The following is a 6271-nucleotide window of genomic DNA, read 5'->3' on the forward strand; positions in this document are numbered from 1 at the left end:
CGAGGTCAAACTCTTCATTTCATTTAGCGAAGGCTATTAGACTTAAAGGGTGTTATTTCGAACTTATCGAAATAATAGCCCGTCGTCGTTCGAGCGAGGTTGTTCTCTTCTTTTCATTTGGCGAAGGCTATTAGACTTAAAGGGTGTTATTTCGAACTTACCGAAATAACAACCCATCGTCGTTCGAGCGAGGTCGAACTCTTATTTTAATTTGGCGGAGGTTCTTAGCCTAAAAGGCTGTTATTTCAAACCTATTGAAATAACAGCCTGTCGTTGTTCGAGCAAGGTCAAATTCTTCTTTTCGTTTGGCGGAGGCTCTTAGCCTTAAAGGCTATTGTTTCAAATTTTTCGAAATAACAACCCGTCATCGTTCGAGCGAGTTCGAACTCTCCTTCCCATTGGGCGAAGGCGCTTAGCCTTAAAGGGTCTTATTTTTAACATATGGAATAACAGCCCGTCATCGTTCGAGTGCGGTTGAACTTTTCTTCTTTTGGCAAAGGCTCTTAGCCTTAAAGGGTGTTATTTCGAACATATCGAAATAACAGCCTGTCGTTGTTCGAGTGAGGTCGATCTCTTCTTTTCATTTGGCGAAGGCTCTTACCCTTAAAAGGTGTTATTTCAAACTTATCAAAATAACAGCCCGTCATCGTTCGAGCGAGGTCGATCTATTCTTTTCATTTGGCGAAGGCTCTTAGCCTTAAAGGGTGTTATTTCGAACTTATCGAAATAATAGCCCGTCGTCGTTCGAGCGAGGTCGAACACTTATTTTTATTTAGCGGAGGTTCTTAGCCTAAAAGGCTGTTATTTCAAACTTATTGAAATAATAGCCCGTCGTTGTTCGAGCTAAGTCAAACTCTTCTTTTCATTTGGCGGAGGCTCTTAGCCTTAAAGGGTGTTATTTTGAAGTTATAGAAATAACAGCCCATCGTCGTTCGAGCGCGGACAAACTCTTCTTCTTTTGGCAAAGGCTCTTAGCCTTAAAGGGTGTTATTTTGAACTTATCGAAATAACAGCTCGTCGTCGTTCGAGCGAGGTCAAACTCTTCATTTCATTTAGCGAAGGCTAGTAGACTTAAAGGGTGTTATTTCGAACTTATCGAAATAACAGCTCATCGTCGTTCAAGCGAGGTCGATCTCTTCTTTTCATTTGGCGAAGGCTCTTAGACTTAAAGGGTGTTATTTCGAACTTATCGAAATAATAGCCCGTCGTCGTTCGAGCGAGGTCGAACACTTATTTTAATTTAGCGGAGGTTCTTAGCCTAAAAGGCTGTTATTTCAAACTTATTGAAATAATAGCCCGTCGTCGTTCGAGCTAAGTCAAACTCTTATTTTCATTTGGCGGAGGCTCTTAGCCTTAAAAGGTATTATTTCGAATTTTTCGAAATAACAACCCGTCATCATTCGAGCGAGGTCGAACTCTTCTTCCCTTTTGGCGAAGGCGCTTAGCCTTAAAGGGTCTTATTTTTAACATATGAAATAACAGCCCGTCATCGTTCGAGCGCGGTTGAACTTTTCTTCTTTTGGCAAATGTTCTTAGCCTTAAAGGGTGTTATTTCGAACATATCGAAATAACAGCCTGTCGTTGTTCGAGTGAGGTCGATCTCTTCTTTTCATTTGGCGAAGGCTCTTACCCTTAAATGGTGTTATTTCAAACTTATCAAAATAACAGCCCGTCATCGTTCGAGCGAGGTCGATCTCTTCTTTTCATTTGGCGAAGGCTCTTAGCCTTAAAGGGTGTTATTTCGAACTTATCGAAATAACAACCCGTTGTCGTTCGAGCGAGGTCAAACTCTTCTTTTCTTTTGGCGAAGGCTCATAACCTTAAAGGGTGTTATTTTGAACTTATCGAAATAACAGCCCGTCGTCGATCGAGCGAGGTCGAACACTTCTTCTTTTGGCAAAGGCTCTTAGCCTTAAAGGATGTTATTTCGAACTTATCGAAATAATAGTCTGTCGTCGTTCGAGCAAGGACGATTTCTTATTTCATTTGGCGAAGTCTCTTAGCCTTAAAGGGTGTTATTTCGAACTTATCAAAATAACAGCCCATCGTCGTTCAAGCGAGGTCGAACTCTTCTTTTAATTTGGCGGAGGTTCTTAGCCTAAAAGGATGTTATTTCAAACTTATCGAAATAACAGCCCATCGTCGTTTGATCAGGGTCAAAGTCTTCTTTTCATTTGGCGGAGGCTCTTAGCCTTAAAGGGTATTATTTCGAGCTTATCGAAATAACAACCCGTCGTTGTTCGAGCGAGGTCAAACTTTCTTCCCTTTTGGCGAAGGCTCTTTGCCTTAAAGGGTGTTATTTTTAACATATCGAAATAACAGCCCGTCGTCGTTCGAGCATGGTTGAACTCTTCTTCTTTTGGCAAAGGCTTTTAGCCTTAAAGGGTGTTATTTCGAACATATCGAAATAACAGCCCGTCGTCGTTCTAGTGAGGTCGATCTCTTCTTTTCATTTGGCGAAGGCTCTTACCCTTAAAGGGTGTTATTTCAAACTTATCAAAATAACAGCCTGTCATCGTTCGAGCGAGGTCGATCTCTTCTTTTCATTTGGCGAAGGCTCTTAGCCTTAAAGGGTGTTATTTTGAACTTATCGAAATAACAACCCGTTGTCGTTCGAGCGAGGTCAAACTCTTATTTTCTTTTGGCGAAGGCTCATAACCTTAAAGGGTGTTATTTTGAACTTATCGAAATAACAGCCCGTCGTCGATCGAGCGAGGTCGAACACTTCTTCTTTTGGCAAAGGCTCTTAGCCTTAAAGGATGTTATTTCGAACTTATCGAAATAATAGTCTGTCGTCGTTCGAGCAAGGTTGATTTCTTATTTTCATATGGCGAAGGCTCTTAGCCTTAAAGGGTGTTATTTCGAACTTATCGAAATAACAACCCGTCGTCGTTCGAGCGAGGCCGATCTCTTCTTTACATTTGGCAAAGGCTCTTAGCCTTAAAGGGTGTTATTTCGAACTTATCGAAATAACAGCTCGTTGTCGTTCGAGCGAGGCCGATCTCTTCTTTTCATTGGCGAAGGCTTTTAGCCTTAAAGGATGTTATTTCGAATTTATCGAAATAATAGCCCGTCGTCGTTCGTGCGAGGTCGAACACTTCTTATTTTGGCGAAGGCTCTTAGCCTTAAAGGATGTTATTTCGAACTTATCGAAATAATAGCCCGTCGTCGTTCGAGCGAGGTTGTTCTCTTCTTTTCATTTGGCGGAGGCTCTTAGCCTTAAAGGGTGTTATTTTGAAGTTATAGAAATAACAGCCCATCGTCGTTCGAGCGCGGACAAACTCTTCTTCTTTTGGCAAAGGCTCTTAGCCTTAAAGGGTGTTATTTTGAACTTATCGAAATAACAGCTCGTCGTCGTTCGAGCGAGGTCAAACTCTTCATTTCATTTAGCGAAGGCTAGTAGACTTAAAGGGTGTTATTTCGAACTTATCGAAATAACAGCTCATCGTCGTTCAAGCGAGGTCGATCTCTTCTTTTCATTTGGCGAAGGCTCTTAGACTTAAAGGGTGTTATTTCGAACTTATCGAAATAATAGCCCGTCGTCGTTCGAGCGAGGTCGAACACTTATTTTAATTTAGCGGAGGTTCTTAGCCTAAAAGGCTGTTATTTCAAACTTATTGAAATAATAGCCCGTCGTCGTTCGAGCTAAGTCAAACTCTTATTTTCATTTGGCGGAGGCTCTTAGCCTTAAAAGGTATTATTTCGAATTTTTCGAAATAACAACCCGTCATCATTCGAGCGAGGTCGAACTCTTCTTCCCTTTTGGCGAAGGCGCTTAGCCTTAAAGGGTCTTATTTTTAACATATGAAATAACAGCCCGTCATCGTTCGAGCGCGGTTGAACTTTTCTTCTTTTGGCAAATGTTCTTAGCCTTAAAGGGTGTTATTTCGAACATATCGAAATAACAGCCTGTCGTTGTTCGAGTGAGGTCGATCTCTTCTTTTCATTTGGCGAAGGCTCTTACCCTTAAATGGTGTTATTTCAAACTTATCAAAATAACAGCCCGTCATCGTTCGAGCGAGGTCGATCTCTTCTTTTCATTTGGCGAAGGCTCTTAGCCTTAAAGGGTGTTATTTCGAACTTATCGAAATAACAACCCGTTGTCGTTCGAGCGAGGTCAAACTCTTCTTTTCTTTTGGCGAAGGCTCATAACCTTAAAGGGTGTTATTTTGAACTTATCGAAATAACAGCCCGTCGTCGATCGAGCGAGGTCGAACACTTCTTCTTTTGGCAAAGGCTCTTAGCCTTAAAGGATGTTATTTCGAACTTATCGAAATAATAGTCTGTCGTCGTTCGAGCAAGGACGATTTCTTATTTCATTTGGCGAAGTCTCTTAGCCTTAAAGGGTGTTATTTCGAACTTATCAAAATAACAGCCCATCGTCGTTCAAGCGAGGTCGAACTCTTCTTTTAATTTGGCGGAGGTTCTTAGCCTAAAAGGATGTTATTTCAAACTTATCGAAATAACAGCCCATCGTCGTTTGATCAGGGTCAAAGTCTTCTTTTCATTTGGCGGAGGCTCTTAGCCTTAAAGGGTATTATTTCGAGCTTATCGAAATAACAACCCGTCGTTGTTCGAGCGAGGTCAAACTTTCTTCCCTTTTGGCGAAGGCTCTTTGCCTTAAAGGGTGTTATTTTTAACATATCGAAATAACAGCCCGTCGTCGTTCGAGCATGGTTGAACTCTTCTTCTTTTGGCAAAGGCTTTTAGCCTTAAAGGGTGTTATTTCGAACATATCGAAATAACAGCCCGTCGTCGTTCTAGTGAGGTCGATCTCTTCTTTTCATTTGGCGAAGGCTCTTACCCTTAAAGGGTGTTATTTCAAACTTATCAAAATAACAGCCTGTCATCGTTCGAGCGAGGTCGATCTCTTCTTTTCATTTGGCGAAGGCTCTTAGCCTTAAAGGGTGTTATTTTGAACTTATCGAAATAACAACCCGTTGTCGTTCGAGCGAGGTCAAACTCTTATTTTCTTTTGGCGAAGGCTCATAACCTTAAAGGGTGTTATTTTGAACTTATCGAAATAACAGCCCGTCGTCGATCGAGCGAGGTCGAACACTTCTTCTTTTGGCAAAGGCTCTTAGCCTTAAAGGATGTTATTTCGAACTTATCGAAATAATAGTCTGTCGTCGTTCGAGCAAGGTTGATTTCTTATTTTCATATGGCGAAGGCTCTTAGCCTTAAAGGGTGTTATTTCGAACTTATCGAAATAACAACCCGTCGTCGTTCGAGCGAGGCCGATCTCTTCTTTACATTTGGCAAAGGCTCTTAGCCTTAAAGGGTGTTATTTCGAACTTATCGAAATAACAGCTCGTTGTCGTTCGAGCGAGGCCGATCTCTTCTTTTCATTGGCGAAGGCTTTTAGCCTTAAAGGATGTTATTTCGAATTTATCGAAATAATAGCCCGTCGTCGTTCGTGCGAGGTCGAACACTTCTTATTTTGGCGAAGGCTCTTAGCCTTAAAGGATGTTATTTCGAACTTATCGAAATAATAGCCCGTCGTCGTTCGAGCGAGGTTGTTCTCTTCTTTTCATTTGGCGAAGGCTCTTAGCCTTATAGGCTTTTATTTCGAACTTACCGAAATAACAACCCACATCGTTCAAGCGAGGTCAAACTCTTATTTTTATTTGGCGGAGGTTCTTAGCCTAAAAGGCTATTATTTCAAACCTATTGAAATAACAGCCCGTCGTTGTTCGAGCAAGGTCAAACTCTTCTTTTCATTTGGCGGAGGCTCTTAGCCTTAAAGGGTATTGTTTCAAATTTATCGAAATAACAACCCGTCATCGTTCGAGCGAGGTCGAACTCTCCTTCCCATTTGGCGAAGGCTCTTAGCCTTAAAGGGTCTTATTTTTAAAATATGGAATAACAGCCCGTCATCGTTCGAGTGCGGTTGAACTCTTCTTCTTTTGGCAAAGGCTCTTAGCCTTAAAGGGTGTTATTTCGAACATATCGAAATAACAGCCCGTCGTCGTTCGAGTGAGGTCGATCTCTTCTTTTCATTTGGCGAAGGCTCTTACCCTTAAAGGGTGTTATTTCGAACTTATCAAAATAATAGCCCATCATCGTTCGAGCGAGGTCAATCTCTTCTTTTCATTTGGCGGAGTCTCTTAGCCTTAAAGGTTGTTATTTAGAACTTATCGAAATAACAACCCATTGTCGTTCGAGCGAGGTCAAACTCTTCTTTTCTTTAGGCGAAGGCTCATAACCTTAAAGGGTGTTATTTTGAACTTATCGAAATAACAGCCCGTCGTCGTTCGAGCGCGGTCAAAGT

This window comes from Nicotiana sylvestris, chromosome 2, assembly GCF_000393655.2.
Source record: "Nicotiana sylvestris chromosome 2, ASM39365v2, whole genome shotgun sequence".
NCBI lineage: Eukaryota > Viridiplantae > Streptophyta > Magnoliopsida > Solanales > Solanaceae > Nicotiana > Nicotiana sylvestris.